Source organism: Pipistrellus hanaki (assembly GCF_964339955.1).
Source record: "Pipistrellus hanaki genome assembly, chromosome: 2".
In the NCBI taxonomy this organism is placed as follows: Eukaryota; Metazoa; Chordata; class Mammalia; order Chiroptera; family Vespertilionidae; genus Pipistrellus; species Pipistrellus hanaki.
Genome location: NC_140504.1, coordinates 173721856 through 173747307, shown reverse-complemented (window position 1 = coordinate 173747307; position 25452 = coordinate 173721856). Strand labels below are relative to the sequence as shown.

The 25452-nt window shown below is 39.5% G+C and overlaps 1 protein-coding gene and 1 pseudogene across 3 annotated transcripts in view; one reads left to right on the top strand and one right to left on the bottom strand.

Moving 5' to 3' along the window:
• The window catches only part of RNF220 (ring finger protein 220), a gene marked incomplete at its 5' end in the record, with an annotated part of 218927 nt that overhangs the window by 158315 nt on the left and 35160 nt on the right, over positions 1-25452 (bottom strand). The window lies entirely within an intron of this gene.
• LOC311617459 (ferritin light chain-like) overlaps positions 8787-25452 on the top strand; it is a 40181-nt pseudogene continuing 23515 nt past the window's right edge. Inside the window, exons 1-3 of the transcript in view lie at positions 8787-8880; positions 10843-10916; positions 14496-14560. The product of the transcript in view is annotated as a ferritin light chain-like (transcript). The remainder of the gene's footprint in view (positions 8881-10842; positions 10917-14495; positions 14561-25452) is intronic.

Genomic DNA, 25452 nt, shown 5'->3' with positions numbered 1-25452 from the left:
TAAACTTTGGCCCTCTGCGATCTGGTTCCATGTTTACCCTGGCACTGCTTGTTCTTGCAGCTCCTTGGACATGTCTTTATTGAACACCTTTTCAGAGTAATCTGCTTGCCCACGAGCTTGGGAGTTCTTCAAGGTCAGGAGAAGAGCCTCATTCATCTCTATTTCAGCCGGCTCAGGGCCTGGGACCCAGTGCTAGCGCAATGTCTGCTAAATGAATGGCCGCAAAGCACTGTACAAGTTAATCTGAAGAGGATATTTCCTGACACAGGCATGGCACTCCTCCTGCTTGTTACTCTACATGCTGGGGTGCTTTCTGAAGTAGGGCTGTGAAATAGAAACTGACGATAGCTTTCTCTCTGTTCGAGAGAGGAGGTATTTGGAAGCTGAGCTTCTGGCATTGAGCAGGGAAGAGCAGAGCAAACTGGTCCACAAATTAATCTCCTTGAAAGGTATATGTTAATACAATGCTTAAAGGCTAGCAATGTGAAATGTGAAGAACCCCATTTCTTTCTTTTTTAAAATGATTTTATTTATTTGAGAGAGAGAAATACCCATGGGCTGCCTCCTGCACGCCCCCTACTGGGAATTGAGCCTGCAAACCAGGCAGGTGCCCTGACCAGGAGTCGAACCTCTCAGTGCATGGGACAACACTCAACCACTGAGCCACACTGGCTAGGGCAAAAACCCCATTTCTTGTCCCCTAATACTCAAGTACCTCATGGCTACCTGAAAATAGCCCATTTTCTTCCTACAGAAAGATTTCCTACTCCATTTAAGCTACTCATTACTCGCTTGGAGAGGAATATAAAAATGCCTTGAAAAACACGCAGTATGGAAAGGAGAAAAGATTGTATTAGTTCTAGTATGATCCCTCCCCTTCCCTCAAATGCCTTTAGTGCAGCACTCTCCCCGCTCCGCCTGCCACTGGAGAAGGGAGCCTCCAGAGATTAGACTAGATCAGTTCTGGTCCGGCTTGTGGTGAATTCTCGTTCCATCTCAATTAAAAAATAGTATTCCTCTATATAAAAATGAACCAAATCAGTTTGGAATAGAAGTTAAGAGTGTGGGTTCAGGGTCAGATCGACTGGGTTCAAATCCTAGCTCCAGTGCATAAAAGTTGAGAAATTTCAGGAAAAAAAATTTTAACCTATTTAAGCCTTTTTTTTCTCTCACCTATAAAATGAGGATGAAATAAAACCAGGTTCGCTGGACTGAAGTATCGCATGCAGAACATTTGGCACAATGCCTGACAAGTAAGTCCCTCAGGAAATGTTACCTGATATTGTTTTGGTTTCCTACCTCTGAATCAACACCCATCTTTCCTTGTTCCCTTCTGTTACAACTGAGACAATGACCCTCTTCCTATTAAAGATTGGTCCTCCACATGTGCTCTGGATCCCATCACTTCTTGCCTTTTAAAAACTGATTCATTAATCATTATCTCTGTCTTCCATTATCAGTCTTTTTCTTTGATCATTTCTATCAGTATACACATATGCATTAGTATACTCTATTTAAAATATCCCCCATCTTTTCCACCTGCCAACACATTTTCTTGCTTTCCTTCATAGCCAAACATCTCCAAAGTGTTATCTATATCTGCTGTATACCATTTCTCACCTCCCATGAACTCTTCCATGAATGTCAATTTGAATTTGCCCAGTCAGTCCACTAAAATGGCTCTCAAGGTTACCAATCATCCTCCATATTGCCAAGTCCCACAGACATGTCTCCTTTCCTGATCTCTCGGAAGCATTCAACATGACTCACCATTTGCTTTTTCTTAGTCCAGTCCCCCTCTCCTCCTACGTTATATCATCTCTCTATCCTCTCCTTCTCTGCCTCCTTTCCTCTTTTCTTCTACTAGAGCTTTAAATTTTAGAGTTGTCCAGGGGTTCATTCTGTGCCCTTTTATTTTCTTCTTTTTACATGACTTGCCTTGGTGATTTCATCTTTTCCAATCACTTCAAATAGTGTCATAGCCAGTGTGGCTTAGTTGGTTGAGAGTCATCCCATGTACCAAGAGGTACTGGGTTTGATTCCCAATCAGGGCACATACCCAGGTTTCAGACTTGATCTCCAGTGAGGGTTGTGTAGGAAGCAACTGATTGCTGTCTGTCTGTCTGTCTCTCTCTCTCTCTCTCTCTCTCTCTCTCTCTCTCTCTCTCTCTTCCTCCCTTCCCCCTCCTTTCTCTCTCTCTCCCTTTCTCCCTATCCCCCCCCTCTCTAAAATATCAATAAGAACATATTTTAAAAACATCTAAAATATGTGACATTAGCTTTGCAACTAGATAGTAACCAATATGGAATTTGATATAAAAGACTGGAATAATAGCAACTTGTATTATGTAGTGGTAAACATTTGGCTAAACAATAATAATACAGAAGTCAGAAAATGTATCTAATGAATGAGTAGAGTTGGAGGAGCATATCTTATGGCAAAATATTGAAAGCAGAAGCTGGTTGCTTTTAGCTACATTTGATGAGCCACTAATAAGAAAGATATAAACTCAGAACAGAACTGGCTAGTTTGCAAGTAGAATTCAATGGGAATAAAGAAAACCCAGACTTAATAGGGTTAAAAAAAATAAACTTTCTTATCTCCAGCTTGTCCAGTAAAATATTTTCCAATTAAGATCCATTCTGGGGCTAAAGATCAAATCCAGGGTGCTATCAGAAGATACAGTTCCAAGGTGAAGTCAAAATCAAGGGTCTTTATTAAGATCCGAAGGGGAAAAGGTGGCATCTAGTAGATTCTTTCTGTTGGAAAAGCGGCTCCTAGAGAGCTTGTGAACATGGTTGTACAGCAGCCTAACATGGCCAGAGTACCAAAAAGTGGTACTGGATCGATCGTGTCTTGTAAAAATTGTGGGCATGGCTTGTGACACAGAGAATTGACTAGTACGGAATTTACAGAAAATCCACAAAATTTATGAAAGAGCTGTATTGCACAAGCACTGCCAGCTCCGAATAAAAAAGTCTGGCACTGCTCAAGAGGTGAAAAGATCGAATTCCCTACATGTTACACACAGTTAGTTGAACCAGATGCTCAGCCACCAAAGAGGCATACTATTTAATGCTCTCTTCAGGAGTGTCCAAGGATGATGGAAAAGGAAGGACTTTCAAAGGACAAAACAAAGAGCCACGGAGAAGAATGGATTGGACATCCCCTCCCAGGAAGCAGAACCAGGGCCTAATGAGAGACATACCCAACTCCTAGGATGGGGGACCTATTAACATTTACCCAGTAGAATTTCAGAACTGCTATGGACCAGCAATTTCTATGTGGTCCTCGGGTTACGTCAGAGATCCGTTCCTACGACGATGTAACACAATTTTCGCCATAAGTCGGAACCCACCTACATAAGCATCTACGTCACTCACCTGGAACACACACAGCAGTAATGAAATGAAACAATAAAAAATAATGTAAAAGAAAGATAACAATTCCTGACCTTTACTTGTGGTAAATAAATAGTAAAAAACATAAAGCACATATGTACATACGTCAAAATGATGGAACTTTTTTTTTTAATAAATAAATGGGACATGGTGACATAACCACTAAATGGCATACATCGATTCTGATGTAACCCGAGGGCTGTTTGTATCTAGTTCTTCCCTTTTATAAACGCAATAATTTACTGCTGTTATCTTTAGCTATTCTATCACCCATTGTATATTAAATGTGCATGGGGGTGGTTTTTGTGTTTTTATTTATATACTAGAGGCCCAGTGCGTGAATCCGTGCACGGGTGGGGTCCTTCAGGGTGGTCTGCAGAGGTCAGGCCCCAGCTTGCGCTCCCAGCCTTGCAGCAGCACCTGGTACCCTGCTTTGGCCTGGTGTTGCCCACTCACCTGTGGGGCCGCCTGTGGGGAGATCAAGCAAGGTTCCAATGCCAGTCTCTGCAATGTTTCTGAATATCCCCAGACCACACATTATGGGAAAAAAGAGGGGTTCCAGAGCACGGAGATCCTCCCATAAGGGAGGAAAGGAAAGAAAAACCAGGGCTTGGATCCTGGTACAAGCTACCAAGCTCAGCAAATTATTTCTGGAGGCTTCCTGGCTTTTCTAACCCCAAGTTTCTCCAAGTCAAGATCTTTGACTTTAATCTCTACATTTTTCTTCTTTTTCTTTATGACATTAAAATTTTATTAAATATTATATGAATTTTATGATATGGAGATATACACTGAATGGCCAGATTATGATCTCTGAATGCATAATAATCTAGCCACTCAGTGTACATCCTATATAATAAAAGGCTAATATGCAAATTGTCCCCTCAACCAGGAGTTTGACCAGCAGGCAGGCCGGCCAACTGCCCATGTCCCTTCCCCCTGGCCAGGCTGGCTGGACTCCACCCATGCACAAATTCATTCACTGGGTCTCTAATTATACACACACACACACACACACACACACACACAGAGTGGCCAGATTATTATGCATTTAGAGATCATAATAATCTGGCCACTCAGTGTATGGAGATATGAAACATAATAGAACATTTGTGAATCACCATCCAACTTAATAGAACATAATGACTAAGTTATGTGCTCCCTCTGGATCCTATCTTCCTACACCCCCCCCCCCCCCATTTCCCCCATATGACTACCATCCCAGACTTCTCCCCCTCAGCACTTCCTTTTCTCTATAGTTTATCAAATATGTATGTCCTTAGCAATATATTGCTTGTTTTAGAACTTTGAGTGTATCACACTGTATATTATATATTCTTCTGAAACTGTTCTTTCTATGTTTCTAAAAGTTCCTTGCATTGATTCATATGGTTATAGTGTTTTCATTTTCACTACTTTATAGTATTCAATTATATAAATATACCACAATCTGTTAACCATTCTCCTGTTAATGGACATATGGGTTATTTACAGGCTTTATTTTATTGTTACTATGAAAAATTCTGCCATGAATATTCTTGTATAAACACCTCCTGGAGTATATGAGCAAGAGTTCCTCTAGGGACTATACCAAGGTATGGAACTGTTAAGGCATAGGATAGGTACGTGTTCATCTCTACAAGAATGTAAGCTACAATGCATGAGGACAGAGGTTTTTGCCTATTTTGTTCCTTGCCATATCCCCAAAATCTAGAACAGTGCTTGGCACAGAGTAGGTGACTCAATAGTAATTAATTGAATAAATGAAGATAATCCTATGTTTTTCGAAAGCAATGATACCGATATATATTCCTACCGTGTTTCCCCGAAAATAAGACATCCTCCGAAAATAAGACATAGCGCAACTTTGGGACAAAAAATTAATATAAGACACTGTCTTATTTTCAGGGAAACAGGGTAGTAGCCTATCAGGCCCTGCTTATTATTACTTTTTGGTAAAATGCAAACACCTCTTCCTCATTTCATTTGCTCATGTATTCCACATTAGACTTTTCATTTTCTTCATGGTCCTATGGCTAACACACCTGGAATAGTCACTGTTTCTGTCTGTGTGAACTAGGACAAGTTTAACTACTCTGAGCCTCAGCTCCTCACTTATCAAATGGGGACAGCAATGCTTTCCTCCGTAAAGGTTTAACACACTCAATGACGGCACCAATACACGATAAATCCTATTACAGAGAAACCCTCTTATCCAACGCACCGGTTGATGATCCCGAAAGCCCTATAAAGCACAATATCATTTTTAAAAGATATAAATTTCCTTGAACATTGTATTTTAACTTAAAAGATATAAATGTAGATTTATTCTCCAGGTTTTTTTTTTTTTTTTTTATGTCAGGCCAAGGAATGTGTCTGTTGACTGGCTTTCCAGATCTTTCCTGCATAAATCACACTCATAATACATTGTCTATAATTCTTGGTTTCAGTCTTTTTTTTTTTTTTTTTTTTTTTTTTTTTTTTAATAGTGGAACAAGAACTTAAAGAGATTTAGGGTACAGATTCCTAGATTGTTGTGATGTTTTCCCTCCATTAATCTTACCCAGACCTCTTTCAACAGCAATTATTTTAAAAACTCACTTTAGTTTTCAATGTGGTTTTCATAAAACAACAACAAACATCATGCTTTCTAATTTTATATGTTGAGTTTACGAAATATTTAATGAAATTAAGTAATTACAATAACAACCACCACTGGCATAAACAAGCATAGGAACAAATATATCCAAGTCTTGGTAAGCATGCACGTCAGCTGTGGGAGTAACAGTGGAGTGACCATACTGTATAACAGCAAAATCAAAAGTAACCGTTGCCAAAACTGGTTTGGCTCAGTGGATAGAGCATCGGCCTGCGGACTGAAGGGTCCCGGGTTTGATTTCGGTCAAGGGCATGTACCTTGATTGCGGGCACATCCCCAGTAGGGGGTATGCAAGAGGCAGCTGACCGATGATTCTCTCTCATTGATGTTTCTAACTCTCTATCCCTCTCTCTTCCTCTTTGTAAAAAATCAATAAAATAGCCAAAACCGGTTTGGCTCAGTGGTAGAGTGTCGGTTTGCGGACTGAAAGGTCCCAGGTTTGATTCCGGTCAGGGGCATGTACCTTGGTTGTGGGCACATCCCCGGTAGGGGGTGTGCAAGAGGCAGCTGGTCGATGTTTCTCTCTCATCAACGTTTCTAGCTCTCTCTCTCTCTCCCTTCCTTTCTGTAAAAAATCAATAAAATATATTTTTAAAAAATCAATAAAACATATTTTAAAAAATACCCTAAAAAAAAAAAAAAAAAGTAACCGTTACCCAAGTGTATGTTGTAGCATCAGTGTGTTTTTATACAGGGCATAGAATGTCAGTTAACCTGGTGGTTGGCAAACTCATTAGTCAACAGAGCCGCAGTTTGCCGACCACTGGATTAACCTGACAAGTAAGTTAAGTGGAAATTGGTAAAGAGAGCTACTATATTATTATTGTCTTTGTTTCTACCATTGACCTCGTTGCAGGGCCCACCTGTCTTCTTAGCTGATACCCCTGAAGGAAATCATCTCCAGTTAGGCTTGGTTCATCGGACAGAGACAGACCTGGACTCCCCAAGAAACAAAGCCTGACAGGCTGAAGGAGATTTTAACATATCCCGTTACTGAAAGGTTACTCTGGATTTGTACGATTTCCTTGTCCCCGATAAACTGAGATGGAAACAGAGACAGGGAGGAAAGTCCGCCTTTCTAACGGGCACAGCACTGTGGCGAGCAAGAATGTCTGACTTTAATTAGTCAGACCATCACCCTACTAAACTCCACTGAAACCAAAACAAACCAGGCAGTCCCATATGTCATAAGAATTAAAGGCATAGTTCCCACTTCCTAACGATGCTTTTACAGAAACCGTTCCACTGTAAAACTTTATGATTTGAATCTTTATAGCTGCCAGAAGAGCACATGTTCACGGCCTTAAATTATAACTTAATCACGATAGAAGCTGACTTTCCAGCCCTTTGCAGTCAAGACGAGAGAGGGAAGGGGCCTACAGAACACATCGCCTGCTACTTCTCACCCACCTGCCTCCTCCTGGGGTGTAGAGTCCCAGCAAAGAGGAGGAATGACACACTGCACAGCCCAGGAAGAATTAAAAGTTAGAGCCATCCAGTAAGGTCTAGAGACATGAGCATAGTCCCGGCTTCATCGGGGCAAAGTGAATGCTGCCAAGAAGGGTGAGAGTGAGAAGGGAAAAACCAGCAGGGATTTGCAGTTATCCCGATCCCACCTCCTCGCTCCACTGGTCAGATGACTCTTTTCCTTAACTTAGGTTGAGCATCCTCTATTGTTGGAGACTGGGTAATAATAATTTAAAAAAAAAAAAAAAAGACAGAAGTAAAATCCCTCCTACCTCTCCTCGGCTCCATATGGCTAAGCCATGAAGTGTGAAAAGAAGATGTTGGACAAACAGGCTGAGGCCCGATCCTGAAGGGCCCTGCATGCCACGCTAAGAAATTTTCATTTTCTTATTTAGGCAGGAGGTAATGATTAAAGAATGTGAGGACTGAAGTACCATGATGAGATTGCTTTTTTCAAAAAGACTCTGTTTCCCAAGGAGATGCACACAAATGTCCTCAAAATGAAAAGATGGTCCACATCATTAGTTATGAGAGAAATGCACATCACACAGAGAGATGCCAGCTCACACCCACTAGGATGGCCGTTAAACACAAGCAAACCAACAAACTAGAAAATAGTGGGTGTTGGCCAGGAGGAGGAGAAACTGGGATCCTCATACTCAGCTGATGGAAACGGTGGCTGTAAATTGTGCAGCCGCTATGGAAAATTGGGTGGCAGTTCCTTAAAATGTTAAACCCAGAGTTATCACATGACCCAGCACTTCCACTCCTAGGAATACATCCAGGAGAAATGAAAAGATGCTACGTGAAAGAAGCCAGACACAAAAGGCTACATGTTGTATGATACCATTTATGTGCAGTGTCCAGAATAAGCAAATCCATAAAGACAGAAAGTAGGTTGGTGGTTGGCAAGAGATGGGAGGTAGGGAGGAGTTGGGAAGCACAGGGTTTCTTGTTGGGGTGATGGAAAGTTCTGGAATTAAAGTGGGTGATTGTTGGATATCATTGTGATTGTACTAAAAACCACCGAGTTGTACACTTCAAAATGATTAAAATGATGAATTTTATTTTAATTTATATTAAAAAAAAAAAAAGACTGGAGAAGAGTAAAATAAAGGCCAGAGAGACTAGTTTAGAGACCTGTTGGAATAATCTGTGTGAGTTATGATAAGAGTGGGACAGGGAAAGCCAGCAGGGCTCTGACCAGGGCCTGAACTAGGACAGGAGTGGGGATAGAGTGGAGGATACAGATTTAAGCATGATTAGGAGGGAAAATAATCAGGTCTTGGTGTTTAGTGTGAGGAGCTCGGATGACTCCATGGGCAATGCTATCATTCATCAGAATATGGAACGTAAAAAGAGGAGGTGTGTGTTGGGAGGAAAAGATGGACATGATAACTGTGAGGTGCTTACAGGGGCTTCATTCATTCAGGCAACATTTAATGAATACCCATTAGGTGCCTGATGGGACTGTCCAGTTAGCAGCTGGAGACACCTTTTTGGAGTTTGATACAGAGTTCTAAACTAGACATAGATATTTTGGAATTAACAACATAAAGAAAGGCTGGAATTGTTTAGGGGAAAATGTGTAAATGAGAGGGAAGAAAACGGAAGGCAATCTTTGAGGGTGAGGATTCCTTAAAAGAGGCAAAGAGAAAGTAGTAAGAGGCAGAAAGTGCAGAATTCAAGGAAATACAGAGTTTGAAAAGGAAGGCAATAATGTCAGCAACACCACAGTGAGGTCTGGTAAAATAAAGGCTGGACGCACCCATTGGATTTGGTAGTTAGGAAGCCTTATTGGCATAAAGGTGATGTGATGAACATCGACACTGGACTACGAAGGGTTGGGAATGAACCGGATCCAAGAAAGCGGAGACAATCATTCTCTCCACAAATATTTATTGAATGTCTGCTCTGTGTCAGGCCGTGACAGGGAGGAAACCCTTCTTGGAGATTTGGAAATAATGGGAAGAAAAGATGGACGTAGAGGAAAAAATGGGAAAGCTGGGCGGGTATGGTTAGATAGTAAGAGAAGTTTAAGGTGGATGAGCTCTGAGTGATAAGGTTCATGATTTGGCCATGGGGCTAGATAGGGAAGTGAAATGGTGATCAAGGTCTTTAGAAACTAATAAGCCAAGAAACTTTAAATGTAAGATATTGAAATATTCCATCCAATAAATGAGCGGTGAAGAGTTAGAAAATAGAAAAATGACAAAGTAAGAAGGAAAACAGCAAAGGCCTCAAAAAAAGAGGAATTGTGTTTATCCTTTTCCCCCTTTATTACAAATAAGAAACCTGTATATCCCCCTGCCAGCTGTATAGAGGACACTCCATAATTAAATGTTGCCAACTGATTTGTCCTCTTAAAAGCATCTCATATTTGGCATGTTCTAAACTGAACTCCAGTTTCCTCCTAAACTCAGTTCTCTTCTACTGTTTTCTGTTTCAGTGAATGATACCATCATCTATCCAGGTAGTAAATACCACTGACATATTCCTTCCTCTCTGTCACTCTTCAGATCTAACTCATCATTAGGTCTTGTCCATTTTACTCCCTAAACGTCTTTCCCATTTGGCCACATTGTTCCACCTCCAACACTCTAATGTAAGCAACCATCCTCTCTTGTCTATGGAGCTGGGTCCTAACTCACCTGTGCACACCTGCTCTGGCCTCCTTCCATTCCACTTTCCACTTGGTAGCCAGAAGGATTGTTTCAAAATGTGAATCTGATCGAAGTACTGGTCCTCTTCCTCTCCATCCCCAAACTCTCAGAAGGCTTTCCATTGTGCTTAGGGTTATAACTAAACTCCCTAAGGTCAGACTAATTTCTCCTCAGCCTGGCCTCCTATCACACATTCAGCCCATCTCCGATCTTTTCCACCGCAGGCCTTGTCATGAGCCCTCCTGAAAGGGCCTTTGCACCTGCTGTTTAGCACAGGCCCAGCATGCTTCCTTCTTGTCTAGTTAAGCTCCTATCCACACTAGTCAGCTCTATTTTTCATATCATACCCTTAGGCTCTCATAGTCTACCACAGTTGCAATTTTACATTTGTTTGAGTAAATATTTGATTAATCTCTCTCTCCATGACAGGGGCTGTGCCAGATACATAGAAAGAAATCTAAATATTTATTGAATGAATGAATGATACAGTAATAAACTTGTATTAAGTGGCAAATCTGGGACTGTGTCCCAAGAGATGATGCCATAGGTGGGAAGTTTGAAAGATGAGCTAGCTCCGAGATCCCTGCCATTTCTGAGATTCTGTGCTTCCTAAGCGAACTTCCCTTATTTTCCCTGTCCGTCTCTCCCCAGGTCTTGTCAACATCTCTCGATCTGGTACCACAGGAATTAAAGACCCTAAAGATTGGAAAAAATTGGTTCTGATGGTAGAAATCTTTCCTTTGTTAGATGCTTGAAAGAAATCCTTTAACAAAAATCCCTTAATAATTGGTCACTTCGTCTCTTCTTAAGCAATTCTAATAATAGAGCTCAATTCTTTTCTGATTTTTCTTTTCTTTAGTAATGTATGATTTAAGCCCATTTTTCATATATTTATTGGCCATTTGTACTTCTTTCTAAACTAGTGCTTATATCACTGACCTACTACTTCTCCATCTGTCATAATTTAAGTGGTTTATAAACTCTGTAGATTAAGGAAAGTAGCCCATTGCCATATTATGTTGCAAATAGTTTGTTGATCCTCTGACATTGTTTCTGTCATCTAAACAATTCTATATGGAACAAAACTTAAGAGGTACAAAGAATACACAATGAAAAACAAATCTTCCTCTCATCCTCATGCTCCAGCTCAATTTCCCTCCCAAAGACAAATGCTATTAACAGTTTCTTATATATCTTTCCAGAGCCAGCCTGAGTGGTGACACCATATATGTATATCTGCTTTTCTTTGCTCAGCACACATGAAAGATACCAGTGTATTCTATGTTTTGCATCTTGCCTTTCACTTACAAGATATTCAGGAAAACCTTCCCATGTCAATATATAAAGAGGAATAGATGGTGCCAAATTGCCCTACACTGAGGGTGAACTAAATGACATCATCAGCAAAATATATGAACATCTCTTTCCACATCCTTCACAAGCACAATGTTAAAAACCTTTCTGATCTCTGTCAACCCAATAGGTGAAAAATTGTCTATGCATTTTTCTAAGAATAAAGTCGAGCATCTTTTTATATATTTAAAGTGCTTATGGTCATTTAAAAATTTGTGTAGCTTCTGGACCTTTCCACTTTAAAAGAATTAGGATTAGGAAGGATTATTGCGATTATGAGAGGAAGATCTTTAATCTAGATCTGGCAGCCTGCTTTCCCACTAGTACTGCATTGGGAAGGTTTCAGCTTTGACCTTTTTTTTTTTATCAGCAACACATCTGTGACTAAGGCTGAATTGTGGAGTAGAAAGAGTTTAGGCGTTAGGGTGATACACACTTAAATTGGAATCCCATCTTCCTTCTTTCCATATTTACTTATTGAAGTTTTACTCTGTGTCAAGCCCAGTGCAGGATGCTGGAGACTCAGAGATAAATAAAACACAGTTCTTGCCATCCAGAAGCTCTCAGCAAAATGAAGGATTGAAGCACATAAACCAGCAGGTATAATGCAAAATACATAACAATAATGTTAATGCTGATGAGATACTAATAATAGATGCCGGCTCGGTGGATGATGAATTGGGAAAGGTCCAGACCAGAGACAAGGAGAGCAGTTAGCTGGCTGTAGCAGCAATCTAGGCAAGGAATTCACTGAGAATGAAGACAAATCAGATTCTAGATACAATGAGGCAACATGAGTAAGACAGGGATTTTGGTAAAAGCAAGAAATGAGGATAGACAGTCGTGACTGAGGCGAAGAAATCTTTCTTTGACTCGGCAGCTCTTGTGGCACATTAGGTGACTGTTCGTCAAATGTTTACTCCCTCCATTTCTACACCTCCATCTTCCTTGCTCAGCTGATGTTACCATACCCATATGACTTGATTTGTCTTCAAAGCAGGGAAGAATGCTTTTCCTGCCCTACTCTGGCCACTGACATACTTCATCCTATGGAGTGTTAGCACACATAATGCAAGCAGAGGCTCCACATGTTTACAAAGTTCTTGGCTTCTTGGGCTCTGCCGTTCACCATGAGAAGAACTTGACTTTGGTAGCTGCAGATTCAAGGAGGATAAAGGACACAGAGAGCAGCCCTGGACCTAACCCTCAGCTTGGAGCCAAGCCTGGCTGAACTCAGCCTAGGTCAGCTGCTCCAATATCTGTGCATTCAAGAAATAAATACCACCGTATGGCACTGAGCTTTGTTATGCAATATTGTTGTGGTAAGAACTGCTAGCAAAAGTCTCCGACAGAGATAATTCTTCTTTCGGCTAACTATCCCACTTTTTTTTTCTCCAACCGATCATCTCATGTCTTTCCCTTTTTCATTTCTGTCCTGTTTCTTAGCGAGATATACCAACTGGGGCCATGTAGGAGGCACTCCCCAAAAGAGTCATCAAATTAAAATTCAGCATGCACCTGGCCCTCTTCCCCATCTTCCATTCAACTCTGCCCCCATGCTAGAGCTAGCCAAATGGCAAAGGAAGAAGAAATCTGAGGCTCAGTAAAAGACTCAAGCTCCATCAAAAGGGGGTGGTCCTCAGCTCCTGGTTAATTCTAGAAACACATCTTATTCTATAAACCAGAAAAGGAGGCCATCTAAAATGTCTACATAGAAACTATTTATACACTAATCATCTATAGTTGAGACTCTAAAGATATTGTTTTATATGCAAAACCAACCTAAAAGTAGGAAGAAAAAAGAATATAGGGCCAGATATGGCATCTGAAGCATAGCATATACAACTTTGAGGACTCTCTTAAACAAACAAAATTACAAATATAAAGTTAGTTTCAAAAGTGAGTATTTATTTAGAATAACAAATAATAGCACAACAAATCACAACATTTTAAAAGTCGGGAAAAAACACAACCATTGCAAAAAATTTTAATAAGACAATTTAAAATTTAATTCTGTGATATACCCATACGTGCTTATTTCCTATAATTTTTGAGCTGCAGGTTCTTTGATTGCCTCTTTATATGAGCAACCATTTCTAAGTATTATTTTTTATAAAGAAAATTAAAATATAATTGTCTTTTTCTATCTTTGTTTATCAAACTTTGTTTATAATGTATGATTTAGAGAAGTTTTTCAGCTTCAAAACTCCCTATTAGTTGTCATGTAATTTTTTGAGGATTATTGTGACATTTGGGGAAGCACTCATCAAGTTTCTTTCATATGAAGTTGTAAAATTTCAGGGCATTTCAAATTTTCCTGAATAGTTCTGAACTTTATTGACACTCTTTTACCATTTTATTATTGATGTCCTAGTTATAGTAGCACATTAAGATTTTTATGTTACCTTTGGCAATGTCAATATTTTGGGGCTATATAAAATATATGGCTTCACATAAGAATGCACTCATTATTAGTAGCATTGCTACAGGTTTATGTCCTATAAACAGAAATTTTAATAAACTCTCTCATGTGATTCCAATTTAAAAAAAGAAAAAATATATGATACATTTATCATTGTATTCAGTGCATTAAGAAGTATATTACTGATAGTTGAGAGGTTCTGTTTTGACCAGGAATTAATAAGAACCAAAATTTCCACCTGTAATTTTTACATATGTGATGACTAACTTCTGGGACAGTGGTCAGCAAGCTCATTAGTCGACAGAGCCAAATATCAACAGCACAAAGATTGAAATTTCTTTTGAGAGCCAAAATTTTTAAACTTAAACTTATTTTAATACCACTTCTTCAAAATAGACTAGCTCAGGCCCTGGTATTTGTGGAAGAGCCACACTCAAGGGGCCAAAGAGCTGCATGTGGCTCGTGAGCCGCAGTTTGCCGACCATGGTTCTAGACCATACATCTTAAGCCTTGTTTCTCCTCATTGCAGGATGTCAAAAGGCACATTCACGTCTCCTACAAGTTCTGGATACTCACCTTCGTATCTGAGACCCAGTGAGTTAGCACAGTGGGCAGACGCAGTAGTCCTAACAGCCAGTAGTAAGCTAATTCTGCTCAGAATAGGCTGTGAACTACATAAAGAGATCCCATTAAATCCAAATAAATTCAATATATTCCCAACTCAGCTTCCCTTATCCAGGTCTCCAAAGCACCCACAGCCACTCCACAGAAGCACAAAGTCAGAGTGGAAACAGTGGTCTTATTCAACTCTGATTAAGGTATTTTAATTCTGCAAATTTTAAAAATGTGACCATGTAAAAATATTGCTAAGGAAATATGTCAAGGTCTTGAAAGGAAACCATGTAAGTAAGGGTTCCTCAAGCTTAAATTTCATTAGCTTCACAGAAAATTCCCTTTTAGGTGGATAAAATCTTGGCTTAGGCACCATCAATGGACAGCATTACTAGTCCCTCCATCTCCCCCACTCACACACACTAAGCAAATATTGATTAAATAGTGACTATGAGCTAGGCCCTAGGAACACAACACTGCTAAAATGAATGCAGTCCTGTCCTCATGTGCTTATGCTTTAGTTAAGAGATAGACATTGATCAATTAAGAGCCATCCTTCAGATGAATGTCACAGGAATGTTTCTTTTGAGGATATGCCTGTTATGTCCCCAATCAAACGGATTATTGCGATTTGCTGACATGAAGTCCTGGAAAGCAAGGAGCCACTTAGTGGAAGGGTCTTCAGGAGCAGCTCTTCTCTGACCTGTGGTTCCTCAGAGGCTCAGAGTCTGGCCACTAGGCTCTATGCCTGCCCTGACTGTTCAGCATCTACAGGAAATCTAGTCCTCTGGCCCTAGGAGCTTAGAATTGCTGGGACCTTGAGGCTAGAAAAGGCGAGCTCAGCAGGGCTTGCTCAGCAGGGAACCCAGGTCCCGAAGCCCAGCAGATGCTGGTCCAACGGAACTGAAGAAGGATCCTGAAGCGCGACCTCTCACCCTCACTGAAAATGTGAAAATGTTGTGAGTTTCCTCAATGAACATCACTGGGAGATTCTGATCCCCCATTCATCCTGCCCTTCTTTCTTGCCCTCCACTGAGGCAACCTATTAACTTAGCTTTTATCTTCTTTTTTTGGTTACACATCTTGAAATACATTCATCATCTCTACTTCTCACCTCCATATTACTACCAACTCACAAAAGTCTAGCTTCTGCCACTGAAGCTGCAGATGCCAAGAGTTACAGGTGCTGTACTGCCCTGTTCGTATTCTTGGCTTCAGCACTTGTGTGCACACCAGACTTCCAACTGCCAGTGCCTGCATTCATTTGCTTCCTTGTATAACCAGAGTCTGCTTTGCTGCCCAAGCAGCGGCTGGAAGTGCCAGTGAACTGATGCCCCCTAAGAGCAACCAACAACCTGCAGCAGTAGGTATATACGTACCTCAGCTCGCTCACCCCTTGATAGTGGTAACTATGAGCTGAGTGTTTGTTCTGCACCCACTTCCAGAGCTTTCCGAATGAGATTAAGCTTTAATTGCCCACAGTGGTTGCTGGCTTGATAATGTATCATTTATTGGCTGTTCCCCAGCCCTGTTTCACTACCTCCCAGTGTTCCTTTATCTTTCAAATAAACTAATAAAACTTTCTCAGTTGCTTCTAGGGAAACCCATGCTAGCACCAAGATCACCAATGGCAAACTAATTATTTCAGTCCTAATTAATTAGTCAATCAAATGTGCACTGAGTACCTACTAGGTGCAAGGCACTATCTAATCTTAAACTCACCTCTTTTTTATGTGACACTGGTAACCACTCCTTGAAGCCCTCTTTCCTTAGATCCAAGCTTCCCTACATGTGGAGATTCCTTATTTAATTGGCAGCTCCTGCCCCACTCACTCCTTACAGTGATGTCCCCCAGGGTTCTCAGCTCAGCCTTGCTCTTTCCATTCAACATGCCCTTTTTTGGTGATGTGACCCCCTAGCATGAGGTCAAATCCTACTTATTTGTCAAATATTTCCAAAACTCTTTATTTACTGTACTCTCTTTCTTGGGTTCCAGATTTCTATGCTCAATTGCCTGGAAGAGAAAAATTCAATATATCCAATGTTGTTGTGTTGTGTGTGTGTGTGTGTGTGTTTTTTTTTGTGTGTGTGTGTGTGTGTGTTTTTTTTTTTGTGTGTGTGTGTGTGTGTGTGTGTGTGGTTTTTTTTTTTTTTTTTTGGGGGGGGGTGGGCATTGAATAGGTTCTGTGTATGGACAATTACAATATATAAGGAAATGGAGTAGAAGACATTGACAAGAAAGCATTTAAAAATGATGGATCAGCCCTAACTGGTTTGGCTCAGTGGATAGAGCTTCAGCCTGCGGACTCAAGGGTCCCAGGTTCGATTCCGGTCAAGGGCATGTACCTTGGTTGCAGGCACATCTCCAGTAGGGGGTGTGCAGTAGGCAGATGATTGATGTTTCTCTCTCATCAATGTTTCTAACTCTCTCTTCCTCTCTGTAAAAAAATCAATAAAATATATATTTTTAAAAAATGATGACCAGGGGATCTATAGAGATGGATCTACTAAGCTCTATAGAGAGGAAAGTGATTCTAGGAGGAGGTTGAGAAATTGGAGAAAAAAATGGAAGAGTCGAAGACAGTACTAGATTATCCAATAAATAAACACATTCTCAGAACACAAGCAAAGCAAAGGGAACCCCTAAAACATTTTTAGAGAAAGAATTTTAAATTAAAAAAAAAATCACTGAAATCATTGCCAGGGGAAAAGTCAGAACTTTATTGGACTTCCTTACACTTAATTTTACAAGTTAGTATTGTTTGTATTTTAAATTCCATAGGGAGCATTTTCTTTTTTGGTGCTTGAAGATTAAAGGTCTGGCCTGGGTCTAGGAAGTTGGTGAGATGAAAACATAGCTATAGTAAGAGAAGACCCTGGAAGGATGAAGCTTGTCATCTAAAAACAGATGTTCTCATAACTGACCTCCTCTTTACTGACCTAGTGGGTTCACACACTAATGGCCATAGCACCCTGAATGTTCCTGGCCAGTAGGCTACTTTCTCCCACGTCCACCAGTTGAGTGCGAATCATTGTGATTATTCCAACATTTGTATATGCCAAATTATGTTACTAAATTAACATAATTTAATTAATTATTATGTAAACCCATGGTATAAAAAAAAAGAAAATTGTTATTTCTAAGAGCACTAAGCCAAATGCTTTGGAAAGTCTCAATGAAGATAAATTTCTTTATGAAATGCTGTTGAACTGGGTGAGACAACTAGAAAATAGTTAACATACACTGGATTTTTCTTGTGTACCAGGATCTATATTAAGCCTTTATATAAAATACTTATTTGATCCTCACAATAATCTCTGCAGTGAGTATTGAGAAAACTGAGGCACAAAGAAGCTAAGCAACTTGCCCAGATTAGGAAGTGGTACATCCAAGAGATAAACCCAGGTGGTCTGTTGAGAGATTGTGCTGCTAACCACTATGCTATCATATGAAGAAAAACCTTTAAAAAACCACAATAATGGAATCTGTGCTGATTTTATTTAACAATAAATATTTATGCTTCTTGTTTTACTTTAAAGAAGCTGAAGCTGAAATCCATGGACAATTTCAAAAACAACCACCTCAAACCAAAGAATTACTAAAGACAGATGAAGAAACAAAGAAAATATAGAAAACATGACTAGTCATACAAAAAAATGGTTCTTTAAAACACACAATAATAAAATAGATATACCTTTAGCAAACCCAAATGAAAATAAAAGAGAAAGCAGGCAAACAATGTTTTTGTAACTGGAAATTAAAAGAGGATTTAATTTTTGACATAAAGAAAATCTAACAACTGTAATGTAAGCTCAGCTTTATAATTAAAAACTAAAAACTTACATAAAATTGTATGATTGTTCTAGGTAAATATAAATGCACAAATTGAGAAGAGATATAGAACCTGAGCAGGCCAATAACCAAAGGGAAATAGAAATGGTAAGCAAAGATACACCATTCCCCAAAACATCAGTTCCAATAATTTACAGATGAGTTCTACCTTCAAGCCATAAATAATTTCCATTATTTTATTAGTACACAGTAAAAATGGAAAACTTACAACTCACTCTGCTAGACTAAAAGTTCTCAAAGTTGGTCTAGGGATCGCTGAAGTTCCCTGAGGTTCTTTCTGGGAGTTCATAAAGTCAAAACTGTTTTGATAACAGTATTAAGAAGTTTTGACTTCTTCATTCTCATCCTTTTACACGGTGTACAGAGGCGTTCCAGAGCCTACTGAAATGCCATGTGATAGTGTCATTGCTCTGGCAATTAATGAAATGTGTGCTCACACACGTTTGGGTTTTAAGCTTTTCTCCATTTTAATTTCTAATAGGAAATTTACATAAACAAAAGTTCTTTGAAAACCTTCAGTAATTTTGAAGAGGGCAAATTGGTCCTGAGACCAAAATGTTTGAGAACCATTGTACTAAACTAATATTACTCCCACATGAAAAACTGACGGATAGAACACTAATGTATCTTAAACTTAATTGCTCTTAAACAATTTTCATGACTAGATAAGATTCATCCAGAAATGTAAGCAATAATTTTATGTCAGGAAATCTAATAATATAATCTATTACATTAAAAAAGGAGAAAAACTTCATAATCACCACACAAAGATATTTAAAAATATATTTTTTATTGATTTTTTATAGAGAGGAGGAGAGAGGGATAGAGAGCTAGAAACATCGATGAGAGAGAAACATCGACCAGCCGCCTCCTGCACACCCCCCACCAGGGATGTGCCCGCAACCAATGTACATGCCCTTGACCAGAATCGAACCCGGGACCTTTCAGTCCGCAGACTGATGCTCTACCACTGAGCCAAACCAGTTTCGGCTGACATTTTAAAAAGTAATATACTTTGCCGGCCGGCATGGCTCAGTGGTTGAGCATCGATCTAGAACCAGGAGGTCAGGGTTTGATTCCCAGTCAAGGGCACATGCCCGGGTTGCAGGCTCCATCCCCAGTAGGGGCATGCAGGAGGCAGCTGATCCATACTTTTCTCTTATCATGGATGTTTCTATCTCTCTCTCCCTCTCCCTTCCTTTCTGAAATCAATATATATATATATATTTACTTTTAAAAATAATATATTTTAATGTCCATTCCTGATTTTAAGAAGCAAGTTAGGAAAACAAACAAAAATGCAAAAACTCTTAGCAAACCCATACAGAAGAAAAATTCTTTAATTTGATAGCATTCACTATTCCCATTAAAGTCAGAAACAAGGCAAGGATAATTGCTTTCATTGCCATTATTACAACTCTGAAACATGGCTCTGGAGCTCCTAGCAGTGCAATAAGAGAAATAATAGGAATATTACAAAGGCAAGCACAAAACGGTCACTATTTATAAGTGACTTAATTTTCAACTTAGCAAATTTAAGAATTAACTATAAAACTTCAAAATATTAGATTTTAGTAGAAGCTTGATAAAAACACCAAAAGAATCACTCTTTTTGCTATACACCAACTATACCCAAATAGAAATATGTAATGGAAAATATTTATAATAGCAAGTAAATTGTAAAATACATGCGACTAAACTCACCAATGTGTCCAAGATTTATATGAAGAAACTGTAAACTTTATTGAAAGATATGAGAAGACAAAAAATAAATGAGTAGATCATGTTCTTGGATGAGAGTCAAATTAAACTATAAATTTAATGAAATTCCAATCAAAATACTTATAGGATCTTTTATGGGACTGGGAAAATTTATTCTAAAGTTCACCTGGAAGAGGAAATGTACAAAAGCAGTCAAAAAACTTATAAGAAAGAAAAACAATGTGACAAAGAAGAAAGAAAGTAATAAAAAGGTAGAATATGTATTTTGAGGTCCCATCTGATATTAAATCAACCTATAATGCTACAATAATTGAAACAGCATGGTGTTGGCACAAAATGGACCTCAAAAGTCGAGGGAGCAGGATGGAATTCAGAAGGAGACTCATGTACAACTTGGCATTTCGAAGCAGTGGGAAAAAGCAGGCTATTTTATTAATTGTGTTGGGACACTAGAAATTCTCTAAATTTATAACCTAAATAAGCTAAATTTATAACCTAATTTACATTATTGATAAAAATTTATTTAAACTGCATTAAAGATCCAACTTGGACCATAAAACTATGAAAGTATTGAAAGGAAAACTATTATATAAAATCTTCTGGGAGTAGGAACACTGTTTCAAGCCAAAACAAACCTGAGGTCTTAATAGAAAAGACTGACAGATTTTACTATATAAGAAAACCTTTTGTATGATGTAGGACAATGTAAATAAAGACAAGCAATAGACTTGAAAAAATATTTGTAACATATATAACAGAGAAAGAATTAATATCATAATGCAATCATGCAGGCCTTCAAATCAATAGGAAAAAGACAACAACCCAGTAGAGAAATAGGCAAATAATGTAGACAGGCAATTCACAGAAGAAATACAAATGATCAATACATGTATGAAAGCGTGCTCAGAGTCACTAGCAGTAACCACAGAAATACAAATCCATAAAAGATTAATATAGCTTTTTTTTTACTCATTAGATTTGCAAAAATTGAAGACTGATAATATCCGGTGTTGGGGAGATGAGGGGAAGTGAGGATTCTTGCTCACTGTTAGATGGGAGTGTAACAGATAAGTCTTTTTGGAGGGTAACTGAGCACACCCTAACAACAATTCAAATTCTCACATCTTTTAAACCGGCACTTCCACACCCAGCAACTTGCTTGCAGAAATAATCACCTATGTCCATAAAAACATGTGCAAAAAATTCACTGGCGCATTGCTTGTAAAGTGAAAAACTGGAAGCAACTAAAAGGCTTCTAATAGGGAAATAACTAAATAAATTATGGTAGTTACCAAATACAGAATAGCTCTTAGGGATTAAAAGAATAGGTAATTCTATTATGTATTGACATGGAAACACTGTAAAGATACATTATTTAAAAGTTATAAAGATATATTGTTAAGTGGAAAAAAAAAAGCAAGAAGTATGTTTATGGTATGATCAGATTTGTGTAAAAAACTGTATTTTAACCTACATAAATGTACACATGTATAAAAAGGAAAAGGTCTGGAAGGGTATATCCCAACTATAAACAGTATTCACCGTTGTGGAGGGGATAGGATTAAAGACGTGGAGTAAAAAAAGACTCTTACTTTGTAATTAAATTCTGTAATTTTTTTTTTTTTTACAACTAGCATGTATTTCTGTTTTAGCTGTACCTTTTTCAAAATGAATAAAAAGAGAAAAGAAAAACTCCCCAATAGCTACAGTAAGAGATGATACAGGCTTAAGTGAGAACACTGATTTCAAAAGGAGGAAGGGATAGCTCTTCCAGGCTCTTTGGAAAACACTGTGTGTATTTCAATTATGTAGCAGATACAACAATGCATGTACCTGCCTCCATAGACACAGAGAGTGAGAAATGTGCATCTGTGCCGTCGTGCCTAGCAATGTGTTTGGCATTCAGCAGATGTTGAATAAGTGTATGTTGAATGACCCCATAATCTGAAAGATAATAAAAGGTAGAACATGTGGTTTTTGGCAACTAATCAGATAAGATGGGGTAAAGGAGCGGGTTGGAAAGAATAATAATAATACCTTTACCAAATAAGGAAAATAGGAAGTGTGGGGGAAATTATGACAACAGCTAACATTTAATGATTACTGACTATGTGCAGATACTGTGTTAAATGGTTTGTGTCCATTATCTCATTAAATCCTAAGCACCTTATGTCCCCTCACACAAGGAAAGAGGAGTCAGAGACTTTCCCAAGGTCATTCAGCCATTAAGTATGGGAGCTGCAATTCAAGCTAATATCCCAGGCTCCATGCTCTTAACCTCGAGGTCATACTGCCTCTCCAAAAAGGGAAAGTTAATAAAATCAATTTTGATAAGTTGTGATTGAGATGCTGATGGGATAGTCATTGGGATGTAGCTGTCCAGTGTGTAGCTACATATCGCAAGTCTGCAGCTCCTTAGGGAGGTCAGAGTAGAGATAAGGAGTGGAAACTGTCTATGAAAGAGTGATATCTGGGAGGTCAACATTCAATAATCATTCAACAAGTATTTACTGAGCTTCCACATAAGCTCCAGTCACGCATTATACCAGTCACTTAAACCCATCTGATTCATAGAATGGTTATTATGTGAAAGTACTGTAACCCGGTACTTTTAATTGTTGGTCATTTCTTTCTTCTTCTTCTTTTTTTATTAAGGTATTGTATGTGTACATATCTTACCAATTTCCACCACCCCCACTCCCATACATGCGCTCCCTCCCCAGAGTGTTGCGTCCATTGGTTATGCTTATATGCATGCATACAAGTCCTTCGGTTGATCTTTTTACATGTCCAGTGCTCTCAATTACACTGTAAAAATCTTAAAAATACTACATTTCTTTGCATTCCCCCTTGTTACAGAGCTCAAAGCATGTTTGTTGATTGAATACTTGAGAAAACATTGAGCAGCCATTCACAAAGTCTAGCCAAAGTCTCAGGAAACCCAGTTTAGAGAGTCTTCATCTCTTATTATGATCTAAAAGTCTATAAAGGCAGTCAAGTTTCAATCCATATAAAAGATTTTTCATCATTGTCATCAAGGTTAATTGTAGGCATCAGAAAGTTGTAGCTTGGACCAGCAGGCTGGCTGCCAGAAAACTCACACCAGGTGGTATTGCCCTTGGCAAATTTATCAAAGTCCAGAATCTGGCTCTCAGCCTTGCTGATCCTGAAACTCTACCCTCTCAGGATTGAGGAAATCCAGGGAGGCTCATGCATGTCCTTATGTCATACAAACGGAAGCCTAAAACTAGAGTGCCTGCTTAGTAACATGACCAGATATTTGCATCCACCATCATCTCTGTAGCCAAGTGATATGCAAAGTCACATGCCTAGGAGACTGTATGGTGAGCCCAGAATTAGCACAGGAAGAGCTGGTGATAGGATTAGGATGTTTAACTGCACCAGGATCCAATAACCGATGCAGAGGCAGTCTGAAACAGGCACAGAGCATCCTCTTTGGAACCACATCAACCTGGACACAAGCACGTTCCATGATCCTAGAATAGTGACCATCGCCAGTCACTCAAACTCTCTCCAAACTCCAGTTTTTTAAAAGTAAATGATGACACCCACTCACAGGCTCATTGAGAGGATTAAATGAGATAATGCATCAAATGCTAGACCAGCCCGTCATATGAGAGGCACTCATAAATGGCAGCTACATACCTGTCTCCCTACCAGGAACATACCTGGTAAGGGTTCAAGTCAACCTTTCAGAATATCCTTTGCTCTGAACAAAGCAGGACAAGTAAGACTAGGAGCAAAAGACTAGTTAGAAGGCTGCTGCTGTAATCCAGAACATAGATACTAGTGGCTTAAAACAGGGATGGGGTGAGATGGGGGATGGGGGGGAGAAATATGTATACGGATTTGAAAGATGTTTAGAAGAGCCCAGCCAGCATGGCTGTGGTTGAGTATCGACCTATGAACAAGGAGGTCATGCTTCAATTCTGGTCAGGGTACATGCCCAGGTTGTGGGCTCAATCCCCAGTGGGGTGTGTGTGTGTGTGTGTGTGTGTAGGAAGCAGCCCATCAATGATTCTCTCATCATTGATATTTCTATCTTTCTCCCTCTGAAAACACACACACACACACACACACACACACACACACAGAGAGAGAGAGATATTTAGGAGATAAGCACTTTGCTGGGCATTTTATATAATTAATTATAGTTCTGACAGCAACTTATAAAGTAGCCCACTTTTCAGATTAAAGTTAGAGATATTAAGCAACTAGCTCAGGATCACATGGCAGTGACTAAACTGCATATGAATCACTATTGGTGCGATTCCAAAATATCTCTTCTTCCTACAAATAAAATATGCGACTGTACACATCTTGGTTCTCAATCAAGATGTCAATTGTGAGGAATACAGTAATTTCTTACCACTAATAATTAAAGTTCTGAAGTTTAGAGAATTGATTGACTTTTTAGAAAATATAACTAGGAGCAGACCCAGGTTATCACTATAATAAAGTCACCATTGCTCACTTTCATTAAGATATGCTTTCTCGGAGGGAGGGGAGAAAGAGATGGAGGCAGAGCTCCTGGACCACAAAGGACATCACTGCAGGTTCCTCTATGACAGAAGACCATGCATCTGACCTTCATCCATGTGTCATGTTGAAAAGAGTTTAAAGTGCTTACTCCAAGGAACGGGTATTCTTTTTGAGCAAAGAAAGTCTTGGTTGGGCTGTCTACAAGATTTCACTGTAACAGGGACAAGCTCTTCCGACAGCAGCATGGGTGCTAACCAGAGGACAATCTCCTAGCACTGAGTTCCTTAAATTCCCATCTTTCCAGTCACACTCATGTACAAATTATAATCCACTGCAAAATTTAATTTTTTTAGATGAAGGACGATGCTATTTAAGAAAGAGGGAATATGCTAATTGACTCTCACACCATTGCAAAGATGGCAGCACCCACAGCCAATAAGGAGGAATATGCTAATTGACATCCACACCCCCAAAGATGGTGGTGCCCACAGCCACAAGATGGCAGTGCCTAGTACCCTCAGTCCCGCTGCCACCTGCCTCTGGAGTCCTCCAGTCCCCTCAGCCCCCCAGCTTCCCAGGGCCGGCCAAAGGCACAGGCAAGTCTCGGATGGCAGGTGTCCAGCCACCCAGGGCTGGCTGAGGCACAGGTAACCAGGGCCAGCCAAGCTTGTGCTGCTGGCAGTGGCAGCAGCAGAGGTGTGATGGGGGCATTGCCTTCCCCTGATCATCAGGTCACCTCCTGCCCCTGAGGACTCCTGGACTGTGAGAGGGGCAGGCCAGGCTGAGGGACTCCCCT